This window comes from Lagopus leucura, unplaced genomic scaffold, assembly GCF_019238085.1.
Source record: "Lagopus leucura isolate 7727_CA_CO unplaced genomic scaffold, USGS_WTPT01 Super-Scaffold_100001, whole genome shotgun sequence".
NCBI lineage: Eukaryota > Metazoa > Chordata > Aves > Galliformes > Phasianidae > Lagopus > Lagopus leucura.
Window position 1 is genome coordinate 79,143,493 of NW_024962262.1, and position 13,854 is coordinate 79,157,346.

Sequence of the window (13,854 nt, forward strand, 5' to 3'; positions counted from 1 at the left end):
ACAGAACAATTAAATTTTTGTTACTGACTGTGGATGAATAATTCCATGGGGAAAGAAAATAAAATGAAAAGCCTTATGTAATATTGCTGTTCACTGTGAATGACTGAATCCTTTTCTAAAGACAGATTCAATAAAGCAGAAATCTCTACATCTTTTATACCTGGGGTAAACACTTGAGTCTGTTAAAGTCAATGGTGAAACTGGCATGGACTTTATCAGGGCCTAGAATTCTACATTTTTGCTTTAATTTTTAATAAATTCATTCATATTAATACACTTCAGCCATGTAGTAACTTTTGAATACGTGACATGCAGAACCAGGATTCACTGGATAAGAAAAAACAAAATTTTCATGAAATGTTAGTAGTTCAAACTGTAAACCAGAAAATACATTAAATACTTTATAACATGAAACAGCTATAGCCTGTCAATTATGTCTGACAAGGCAAAGTAGTATACAATTTACAAGTATCTATTTGTGGTTATGTTCTAAAATTCTGAATATAGAGTGCATTTTTTTATCAGAAATTACAATCCTCAATATGAAATTCAGTCTGTATTGTCTGTTTCAGAATGATCAAGGAAAAGTGCAATTGGAATAATTGAAGATAAATTTGTTAGTTCCTACAATCTATTTTATTCTGTTGATCCCTTATGTTTTTCAGGTCTGTTTTGGCAATGTTTATGATCTTCACTAGAAGAAAAAAAAAATAAAGGTTAATATGAAAGGCAGTTATCAGGACTAACAAAGTCAGGAAGTTACTGAGAGATCTGGAGTATCTGATATAGGTATTTAAGTCATCATGATGTTTATTATCATTTTAGAAATGATATAGGCATATTTAAAAGAAAGAAGCTAAGAATCTCAACACGGAAGGCAAGAAAACACAATAATGAACCAATGTTGTAAACTATCCACATGATTAATAAAAAACAGTTAATTGGATATATTTTTTTGCCTCATACTAAATGTTCAGTAAGCATCATAATCTTTCACAGCTAACAACAAGGATAGAAACAAATGGGAATCTGAGGGATTTCTGGGGGTCATCATAGGTGTGTAATGCATACTGTCTGAACAGAATTAATGGTTATTGATGACTCTTTTTTATTGTGATTGTGAAATATTGACATGTGTAACTGAACTCCATCCAAGTAGGTATTCAGATAATAGTTACAGAAATTAGAATATGGGAAATTTAAATAAAGCATTCAATGTTAAAAACTTGTCCAGAGGCACACATTATAATGATGGTAGAAAAGATGAAGAAAAAACATTATTCAGTGAAATGAAAATAAGATTCTTGGACCATTTTGGCCTATAATACCTAGCATTTATTCCTTATTTTGTGGGGGGCTGAGATGCTATGCTGATGACAAAATTAAGGCTCTAAAATTTACTTAGGCAATGTATATGCTCATTAAAGAACAAACAAAGCCATACAGATGACTTAGTTATAGCATTTTCCTCCCAATCCGGGACACAAAGTAATCGAAGATTTACGAAAGGAGAAATTTCAGTTCCTCCTATTGCCTTAGAATAAATTAATTTGTGAACATGCTTTGGAAGTTTGGCTTTGTACCCAATTTCTGCATGCACTTTTCTTTACTGTGATTGAAACAAATGTATCTTTCTGCTGTAGTTGAGCCTTGCTCTTCCTTTGAGAGCATGCAACAGTCTCACTTATCTATATCCCTCACCTGCTTATCTTACAAGCAGAGCGTCCCTAGCGGATCTCTCATTGTTTCTTTGATTTAGAAAAGAAAAAAGAAAAAAAAAAAATTATTTTCTTCTCATGCACTATAATGTTTCAGTTCAAATAAATAGTTCTATCTGAAATAGGAAGTCATGTTAGATATCTGACTATAGGTAAGCTTCCATCCCATTTCCTCTCTAATAGCTTGTATTTTTTTTTAGCAGCGTATCCATTATTTCATGAAGGGAAAAAAAGTTTGGGAAACAATGGGAAAACAAACAAACAAATAAAAAAAATTACCTCAAGTTTGAAAAGGCTGAAACAAGCAACAGTTCAAAGACTGACTCAGGTGAAATTAATATAGCAGCAAACATTATCTTTTGTTTTGTTGCTCAGCTGAGTCTGGAAGTCAGGAATCAGATTAATTTATTGCTCTAAGGAAAAATCAGACAGAGAGAAGAAACATTTGCATGATCCAGTGCTTAATGTTAAGTCTGATTAACATATGTTTGAGTTGTGGATAACACCAGTGGGTCCTGACTCTTCTTTTCAATCCCAATTCCATCTGAATCTTTTGATTCACTAAGAGCAACTAAATGTCTTATTGTCACATTGACGCAGATCATGATGTCCTTGGGCAAGATCGTTATCAGTTTTCATCTGAACTCTGTACAAATATTTTCACGTGCAGAAAATGATTTTCCTGCATGAATTACAGGGTAAATGTTTCTGTCTTTGCATGCTGGTTTAACAGATTTCTAGAATCTTCTCCCGGGGGCGGGGGGCGCAGACTGTGGTTATCTGATAATATCAGCCTTAGCTTGCAAAGGTACTTGTAAATCATTATTTTTTTAAACCTTGACACTCAGCCCCATTTACAGTAGTACTCAGCAGCAGCAGCTTTCAGGAGGAAAGCTGTGGATTTCTTTCTAAGGCCTTGGAGTGAGAGTGCACTGTAATTACTAAATGTAGATGTTTGTGCTCACTCCAGTTTATTGGTGAAACTGCACTGCTGACACCATTTACAGGTAGGCAGCTCACAAAACCATTTTCTTCCAAAAGCTCCACTCTAGTTTCTTACTCCAGAGTGGTTGCCAAATCAGACAGCACTGAATGGCTGCTGACTTTTGCCATGTAATTTTGTTTCCCCTTTTGATTGCCTTTGTGAACTTCAATTTGAGAAATGCTACATTATGCTTTAACAAGTGCTGTATCTACGGCATGTGCCTCAACACAGGACTGTTCTCTTGAGATTAAAGTGAAAATGAAAATCATCAGAAAGTATGAAAAATAACAAGAAAAAAAGAAAAAGTGTGTAGGTATGAACAGAATAGACAAATGTCAAGGGGAAAAGATCATCCCTATTAGGAAATCTATGAGAATTTACAGAAAGGATATATGGAAATAGCAGTATTATTAAGCTGTCCAGTTCAGATTTTTGTTCCAATGAAAAGAATGATATCTGCATAATTCAGGAATCAAATGCCAAGAGATAAATGTGATGAATATGATAAATTAGAAAGCTCAAAAAAAAAAAAAAAAAAAAAGAACCAAAATAAACCAAAAAAAAACCTTTAAAAACAATTTTCAAAAGATTAAAAGCTTGAAAAAAACTGACAATTCAGTAAAACTAGATTCTGCATAAACTATTAGAAGAACTAAAGAATAACTGTGGAAAGGAGAAACATTTTAGTATACGATTTAAGAAGTTACTTGCACTTAATATAACTAAGGGTCACATGGACCTCTCTTAGCAGTGCTTTATCCAGACCAGACTGAATGATCTACAGAGCTTCAATGACTTTGGAGAAAACAAACAAACAAACAACCTTGATCTTAAGGCACTAAAGGCAATATTTTCATATACATATAGAGATGCTACAAAACCTTGAAATCATAATTGAAACATAAGTATATAAAGGGGAAAAACAATCAAGGTGAAGTTGATTAACAGCCAGAAGGAAAGAATATCTCCTAGGGGGCCAGAGGATATAATCAAAATAATGACAATTACTAGAGCTCAAAGAATCTTGTTCCAAAATTTTTATATAGAAAACAGGAATAAGTAATTTCTTATTAGCTATGGTGATACTTAACATGATATATATTTCTAATAAAAATCCCTTGGCTAGTTGTTGTTGTTGTTGTTGTCATGTACTCAATTTCAGTCCAGATTACAGAAGTGAGAATTGACTTCTTCGGCACATGGAACTTGCAGGAATGATACTCACAAGACATAGCTTTTGGGTAGAAGTCATAGCCAAATAGTACTAATTATTCTATTAATTATATTTAAATATCTTCACTAAGTTTGTCTTTCAAAACATACATATATATAATATATATATATATAATTATATATTATATATTATATCTATATATAATTATATAATAATATAATTATATAAATATATATATAGTTATATAATATTTACGCAATGTTTTTATAAAAGATGACAATCACTTATTTAAGGTTATGCAGAATATATTAAATGAGCACTTGCAGTAAACACTACACAGCCAGTTCTAGATGCCAAAATTTATATATGCGTTTCTTCTTAAAAAAGTCCTGATGGAGCTCAGAAGAACATATATAAAGATATTTTAATCCTAATACAAATAACAAATCAGTGGGGGAGTCAAAGGCGAAGCTAAATGAAAATTGCACACCTAAAACTATATTTATTATTCTCTCTATAATTTTTTTTTCAATTGAAATTTCATCTTTCTAATCATATATTGGCATAAACTAATATATAAACATGCAGTTTCTATGTAATGTATTTTAAAATGTCAGTGTCTTATAGTTATTTAAGCCAGGCATCAGTGGTGCAGTATTTGAAACAAACCAGACAAAATAAGCAGCCTAAGGCTGTGCATATTGTTTAGTACCCAAGCAGTGGAGAAAAACAAATGACTTAAAAAAAAAAAAAAAAAAAAAAATCAAATCAAATTGCCCACATTTTCATCTATACAGATCTTGTTTTCTGTAGGAATTGCTTTTAGAAAAAAGATAGTGTCTTTGGGGAAGGAGCCATCTGGATGGATGCAACGATGGATTAAAAACCTATGTCCATTTGCAGCAACAAACAATCAATATTAATGTACAAACACAAAAAGAAGTCTCTTGCTACACAAGACATCATCAGAATAATATCAGAATGATAGTTCTGTTTTAAAATGATTGAAATCTGTTTTCCTTCAACAAGAAATCAAGAGGGAAAGCCTTTTCAAGATTCTGTAAAACAAGTGATCTGAAAGATCAAGTTTTCACCTCCTTATCTCTTACTCTTTCTCTCTTTCTCTCTTTCTCACTTTGTGTGTCCTCCTTTTCCTCTCAATGACAGGAAAACAAATACTGGATTTCATAGAGTTTTCCCTGGGATATTGTTTTCCATTTAAAAATATATATATCGATACATACTAATTCTGGAAAACAAACAAACAAACAAACAAACACTCTTTTTTTTGCATGATGGTAATTAAGTGATAAGTTTTTAAAAGAACATGTATGAATAATAAATGCCATGTATTAGGCAATCTTTTGCCAAATGTCCATTACCTGTCCTGGCTGAGCTTCATCTCTGGGAGTGTAATGGGGGAAAAGATCTGACAGCCCCAGGCCATCTGAAAGGAGCAGCAGGGATATGTGTTTTCCATTCATGGAAACAAGAAAAAAAAAGAAAATATTTACAAGTTTTCTTGAAAAAAAAAAAAAAAATTTAAGAACTTATAACTGACTTTTTTTATAAATTTGGAATATGAATATTATTATTATATCTGGATGAATAACTCCTTATTTAATTACTATTAACTTGACCATGTTGCACTAGAAAAAATGTCTTGCTGAGTATATATTTGTATGTTTACATTTAGATACAAATATATGCGTAAATACATATTTTACGTTTAGTGGACTCAAAATAAAATACCAACATTTTTCTTCCTTATCTGTACAAGAGATAAACATCTTACATAATCATAAGCTAGGGGAATACAAAGCAATGCAGCTTTCCCACGTTTACAAGTTTGTATTAGATTTAGGAAACAAACTGAAAGCGTCTAATATGCTTTGCAATGTGAAATAAAAATTTTGAGCAATATGACTGTAAGCTAAAGTAATTGGAGAAGAATTTGGGAAAAAGAGGGGAGAAAGTTGTATTGGTGGGGAAAAGGAAGCATACGGGTTTCCTATTTGATTAGAATATGAACTTAACAATACTCATGGAGCATGTATCACTGTGGAAAACATACACTAAATGAAAATAGTGAAGCAGTCAACTATTATTGGTCAACATACAGTCTGCTTGGGAAGACTTGTTCCCAGTATTACTTCTTGTAGAGCATCTGATAGTTCATGTTTTTCCTTATAGTACCACACTTGAATCTTTAAGAAACATTCTTCTTCAGATGAAAACTTGTGTTAAACTTAATCAGTGTCATGTTTTTGGGTTACAGATCCTTTTCAGTTCAGAAAAAAATCTCCACTGGAAAAAAGTCCAGCCTTTTCTAAGGGGAAGTAATAGCAGAATTATTATCATAAATTAAATATAATATTAATAGTGCTTAATAACAAAAAATTAACAGATTTAAAAGTAGAGTTAACTAAGATCTTTTTTTCCCACAAATTGCAATGCTAATGAATAAAAAAAATTATTTGAAGGAAAACTGCTCTTGTACCAAAGATCTATATTTATACGTGTCCAATCATTATCAATTAATAGAAGGAAAAAGAGGATGATAAAGATTGAGATAGGAGGAAAAAGTGGAAATAATTGTTCAAGTTGGTAGAAAAGTAATATCTTCCTTTGCTTTCCTTTTTCTCTCTCCTCTGTTTTCCTATATCTGTTCGAGAACAGGATTCAACTAGATGCAAGCTTGTCCCTTATCAGAAATTCTTCTATGCCATTTAAGCAGCTTTGCCATAACATGATATATGAGAGGTGTTTACTTTTCTACGTCCTCCAAACAAATGAATGTCAATTGTATTTCCTCATGGATAAAATCTGAAACAGTGGTTTGGGAACGAGAATTATTTACCCACTATATACAATGATTCCCCAGGAAATGCATCCAATGAATTTGGGAAATAAAGATACTAATAACATTACAGATACGATCATCTATGAATAGCCAATGAGCCCACAGCACTGGTGACACAAAGAGTAAAAGCTATAAAATCTCCTTTCTTCAAAACAAGATTTCCCCTGCAAACTAATAAAATACACATAAAACTGAAGATCAGAGATCTGGTTTGTGGGTCCCCTACAAGTTTTACCAATTTTCAAATGTGCCATCCTTAAAAAAAAGAATATATTTCTTCCTACTTTTTTCTTTTAAATTTGACTTCCATTCAGCAAAATCAGTCATGACTGATAGCTATAAATTCTACAATATCTAAATAAGCAATAATTGTGGTAAAATATGATGATATGTAACAATGGTTTTGGCCTATTAAAGCCAGTTGTTCTCCATGAATTTTCAGAGGGCATTAAAGTAATTCTGATATTATAATTATTTATGACATGTGAATTATATGTATGTATGAAAAACTAAGCCTGAAAAATGGATGGAATGCCATGGTCCTACACTATGTAGGAGAATACAACCTCTCGTGTATACTTAATGGCAAGCACTGTAACATAAAATATACATTCTTTATAATTAAATTTTAAACTTAAATTCCTTAAATTTCTACTAACTCACTGTTATTTGTCTTCAGAGTTCTCTTATTATATAACACTTTCCATAAAAATAATTGCAAAATTTCTTTATTCCATTTGCTACTGCAGCATTAAATATTCAAAGTATTTTTGTTTATTAAACCAAGATAGTTGAGTATTTCAATTTTTACCATACTTAAAATGGAACTTGTTTGTAAAGTATTTCCTTTTTTTTTTTTAGCTAAACTGTATATTGTACCTCATCTGATGTTATAAACTTTATTAAAATTATTGTTTTAATAAAACATATAAGATACAACTGACCTACAGAGAAATGATCAGAAAAATCCAAGATTTAAAATATGTCCTCTCTAAAGCCCTTGAACTTATGAACATCTAGTCTTACCAATAAAAAGATCTAGATGGAAAACATGTGATGTCTGCATCTTCAGATATCGTTAAGAGACAATACCGAAGAGCAAGAGCAAGAAAGACAGTAGCAAAAAGAGATGGCTTTTTTTTTTTTTTTTTTTTTTTTTTTTTTAGGAGGAAGAATGCTAGTAGGAGAATCTAATGCTGCTCTCTGTTTTTCAATCTGGCTTGCTGCTGTGCCACACATTAGGAGGTACGAGCTGAGAAAGCTCCTAAATGTATTTGAAGACAGAAGGCTAATTTTGAAATACACAGAGCAGCAGAAGAAACTACCAGCCTAGCATGTGAGCAGATGAGCTCACTGGGAGCTCACAGCAGGAAATGGCAACAAATTAGGACAAATTCTAATTGTCTTTACCTGGAAGAGCAAAAATCTGTCCTAAACACTCCAGGCATCAGGAATGACAATAGGTCAAAATGACAAAGCAGGTCAGAACCAGAAAATCAATTTTGCCAAGGAAGATAAAGGAACAGAGCTGCATTTGCTTGAAGGGGTCTAATCTCTTCTTTTCCCATCAGAAAATATTCTCAGTTGAGTAGTAAAATCTTCACCTAAAATGCCACTGAAGTCTACCACCGAATTCTAAGTTGCAATAGCAAACAAAGCTTTTTTTGTCTGCATTTCTACAAGATGCAAAAAAATCTTCTAACTACCTATATAGTCATGCCCTGAAAAAACTTTTTCTTGAGAAGTACCCACACTCACATGTGGCACCTTCTTTCATCTATTAATTTAAGAATCAACTGCTTTTTAAAGTCTATTTTTGATGTAGAATATTCTCAAATTACATACAATCAAAAAGAAAACATTTATCTTTATTAAAATTGTCTCTTCTGAGCCGGTAAGTCTAATTTAGGAATGATTACCTACTTTTCCATTAAGAGAAGAAAAAAAGAGAGAGAGAGAAGAAACTGTTTTCTACTGAGCTGTGTTCTAGTCAGAAATGCTGACACAATTCTGTTTAGGATTTCAAATACTGAACAGTGTTTTCATTTGCTGTTCTGGGAACTACAGTGCTAAGAACTGTAAAGCATCTTTCACCCTAAGCCAAGATCCCTTTTTATTTGTTGTTCTTCTTTCCAATCAGGAGATTTCAAGTTGTATCAACTTGTATAAAAATCAAAACTATTTTGAATATATTTACTAGAGCTACTCCAAAGGTAATGCTTCCTATTTTATTATGCTGGCTGTTGACATTGGGGCAGATTTTGGTAGTATGGCAGTAGAGGTTGAACGCTCTTGACAATATTGCATTAAATGTTTTTTCCATGTGACACACAGCTGCAGAGGGTTAACCTGACAAAATTACATCAGAGGGTTAATCTGATAAAATTACATGTTGTGGAAGCAAAGGTGTGTTTCTGAATTTCTCCTGTGGACAAAATTTCACTGATTGACATTCACTGATGTTTGCTGAATATGGAGACCAAACAGAGCATAAGCATGCTGAGGTGGTGGGTGGTGCATTTCAGCAGTGGAAATAGTGATGTGGAAGACAAACCATGTTCTGAGTGGCCATGAACAGCTTCACAAGATGAAGAATGTCTCAGCCAGCTTATCTGTTCAATTACAACCACAGAACTTGTTCTGATCTACAACATGAATTAGTGGCTGGCAACCCTGCCTGTGGCAGATGGGTTGAAACTAGATGACCCTTGAGGTGTCTTCCAACTCCTGCCATTCTATGATACTATAGTTTTATGATTATGAACTGTGTAAAAGATCTGAATATCATGTTCAATTGTTGGAAAAAATGGTGGCAGCACTGAAAAATGGAAAAGCTTGTTTCAAGTGAACATTCACACAGGAACAAGAAGAATGCCAGATGTATATTTGTCAGAACCTACTGAATCAATACAAGGCCTAAGGTGACAGTTCCTTGCATTGCATCATTACTGAGGACAAGATGTTTTGTCACCACTATGAGATGGAGTCAAGATGGTAGTCCATGGAGTGGGGACATGATGTAGTTGCCATTCCAAAATGTGATCATTCACTTGTCTGGAGCGTGGCTATTGGTGGCTCCAAGTTATTCAGAAGGGACAGACAAGGAAGGAGGGAAGGAAGCATTGACTTCTACATCAAGAAGAGAGTAGAGTACAAAGACTAGTCCCTGAAGAAAGGCCATGAGCAAGTCAAAAACCGATAGGTGAAAGTTAGAGACAGGGGCAACAAAGGGAGCCTTGTTGTTGAGGTCTACTACAGGCCACTTGATCAAGTGAAGTCTCTAGATGAAGTGTTATTCCTCCAGCTACAGCAGACATCACAATCACAGGCTCTCATCTTGCTGGGAACTGTAACCACTCTGATATCTGCTGAAAAAGTAGTATGGTGAGCTGTAGGCACCCAGGAAGCTCCTTGAATGTATCGAAGATGACTTCCTCAGACAAATAATAGACATCTCCACCAGGGGGATAGAATGCTGAACCTCTTGCACACCAAAGGAAACAAAATGATTGGTGACAGTAGGATTGGAGACTGCCTGGACTGTAGTGACCATCCGATGGTGGAGTTCATACTCTTGAGGATTGTTAAATAAAGTAAAATCAGGATGCAAAATTTTAGGAAAATCAACTTCTAGCTCTTCAGAAAGTTAGTGAACAAAACCCCATGAGAAACAGTCCTCAAGGAAAAGGAGTGAACAGAGCTAGCAGATCTTTAAGGAATGCTTAGGGCAAAAGAGCTCTCCATCCTCTTATGTAGAAAGTCCAGAAAGAAAGGCAAGAAGCTGATGTGGATTAATTAGGACCTACTGGTCAAACTGGAGAGCAAGAAGGAAATGCACAGGCAGTGGAAGCAGGGATGAGTACCCTGGGAATAATATAGGAATGCTGCAAGTCTGCGTAGGAATGGGGACATGAAGGTCAAATCTAACTGGAACTAAACTTGGCAAGGAGTGCAAAGAAGAATAAGAAAGGTTTCTATGGGTACATCAACTGGAAAAGGAAAGAGTCCAAGAGGGTGTACTTCCCCTACTAAGCAACACAGGCAGGCTGGTAACAATAAACATGGAGAAAGCTGAGGTGTTCGGCAACATTTTTGCCTAAGTCTTCACTAGTGACTGCTCTTCACACAGGCCTCAAGCAAATGGTTTGGAAAGTGGGAATAGGGAATGAGGGCAGGGAGGAGGACAATGTTTCTTCCTATGTAAGCGAAGATCAGGTTTGTGATCACTAGAGGAAACTGAACATTCATAAGTCTATGGTTCCCAATGACATGCAGCCCTCTGTCCTGGGGTAATTGCCTGACATAGTCTTAAGCCACTCTTGATGATATTTGAAAAGTCATACCAATCAGGTGAAGGCTCTCATGACAAAAGGCAATATAGCACCTGGGGTAACCCAGGGAACTACCAAACTTTCAGCCTCACTTCTTTATTAAGAGAGATCACAGAGCAGATCCTCCTGGAAACTACACTAAAACACATGGAAAAGAGGGAATCGATATGAGATAATTAGCATGGCTTCACCAAGGGCAATTCCTGCCTGACAAACCTTGTGGCCTTCAGTGACACTGTTACTGCACCACTGAATGAGGGAAGAGTGGTGTCATCTACCTGGATTTCAGTAAGGCCTTTGGCAGAGTCCCCAGTCTCTCCAAATTGGAAAGACATGAATTTGAGACAGACAAAGATGATCCAGGGAATGGAACACCTTTCCTATGAGGACAGTCTAGGAGACTTGGTAGCTGTCTTTCAGTATCTATAAAGAGGATATAAGAACGAAGATAACAGACTCTTTGGCAGGATCTTTTGTGATAGGGAAAGGGGAAATGGTTTCAAACTATAAGAGGTGAAATTAAGATTGGATACAAGTGTCTTCATTTTGTGGGCCATTGTATGTGGATTCCATGCCCCGTGAAAAAGGAAAGGGGAATGGGGGAGAAAGGTAGGGAAATAGGTCTAAAAACAAAACAGTGGCAACAGTATGAGGAAGAAAACTAATTTACTAAAAAAGATATCGGAATGCAAGATGACACAATATAATACAATATAATACAATATAAATGTAGCTTATGAATGAGAGAGAGTGTATCTAGAAACTGAAGGCCTTACTCTAATGCTGAAGCCTAAGCATCTAGCCAGAACAAACAAAAGGGAAAAGAGGGCATCTTGTGAGCTGAAAATGTTTTCTATCTTTTCTTCTGAATGGAAAACAGAAATAAAACAATACAAAGTCCTCTGGGATATGTAGTTCTTCTTTCATTCTCAGAACCAGGTACTTGGAAGTACTGGCAGTCTGTGGAACTGGAGCATTAACTCTTTAACTCCCAGTGCACTACATGATGTTATGATGTGGAATATCAATAACAAAAATCATAAAACCATGACATATGAAGAAAAAGTTTTTTATGATAAGTTTATGAAGCACTTGAACAGACTGCCTAGAGATGTGGTAGATGCCTTGTCCTTGGAGACATTTAAAGACAGGTTGCACAAGGCTCTGAGTAACATTATCTAGCTGTAGATGACCCTGCCTATTGCAGGAGAGTTGGTCCCTTTCAACTCAAGTAATTCTATTTTTCAGTGATTCTATGACATTTGATCTCCTCATCAAAGAAAAAGCTCAAGACACAGCCCTCATCAAGGAAAGTGATGTGCACTGTCTTTTGGGATAGGAAATCAGTGATCCTTCTGGATTTCCTGGATTCCAGGGAAACCATCAACTCTGATTGCTATGTCATAATGCTAAACAACAGTTTCCAAGTTCCAGAATTGGGCCAGAGAAGAAGACAACTTTTCTTTTGCAACATGATAACGTCAAGACTCATAACAGTTTGAAGACTGTGGAGCACACTGTCATTCTTGAATGAGCTATCCAGCTGTACTCACTGTATAGCTCAGATTTGATGCCTTTAGACTTCCACTTGCTCAGGATGATGAAAGATGGACTGCGAGATAAACTCTTTCCTAGCAGTGACACCATCATAGAAGCTCTGAAAAAGTTGATCACTTTCACTGGTGCAGATTGTTATGAACATGGCATGCATACTCTTATTAATGGCTGGTGAAAATTAATATCTAAAGCATGACTATATTGAAAAATAATGCATTGTAGCTGAGAATTTGCTCTATCAAATATTGCTACTGCACTTTTTGCATTTGTTGTGGTTCATGGATACAAATAGGAGCCATTGCTTTCAGAGCACCCTATGCATAGTAGAACTTTAATTATACAAAACTGTTAACAGAACAATCACAACATAGATATTAGTGTACAACACACAGACACACACAGTTGTGTGACAACGTCAGTTTTCCTTTTAAATATGCATAGGAAAAAGTTCTCATAATTTTTTTTTTTGTAAAATTCATACTATTCATGGAAAAAGATATCGTTAATGCCAACAGTTATATCAGTGATTTCAGCTACAAAGCGTTGAACTTCTTGGAAGAATGAATAAGTACAGATTTTATTTCAATTTTATTTCTGTATTTGTGAAAAAGGATGCCATACCTCTTACAATCTTCTCAAAATGTTGAAGATTTTTACTTGAAAACATTCTAGCTTGTCAGTGAATGATATTTGAGTCAGAAATTATGCATATTGTTCGTGATTATTTTTTTGGTTAAAAAGTAGGATAAAATTATAGGTCGGAATAAGTGTTTCAACAAGAGAGAGAATTTTTGCAATAATTTTTTTCAATGTCTCTTTGCAAATAATAGAGTGAGTAACAGACAAGACCTTGATGTTGTGAAAACTCACTTCAACAGCAGGGAACAGAGTGTATCTGTGTGCTATCAGTTTTGTTTTGGTTGCAAATCTGAAACAAAGTACCATAAAAGTTGATAGTAAGAAAATCAACTACATCCCAACAAGATACAGTATAGTCAAATAATTAAATGATAGCATACACATGCTAACAGTGAATTGCATTATTGACTTAAATATTACATATATTTTGATTTATCTAAAGCACCAAACCTTCTACTACTCTTGAAATATTCCATATCTTAATGTGAATGTGAAGCAAAATTCACTTTGCTCAGGATTCCTCCTTTATGCTTCTATTTGTTCCTTCCTTCCTTCCTTCCTTCCTTCCTTCCTTCCTTCCTTCCTTC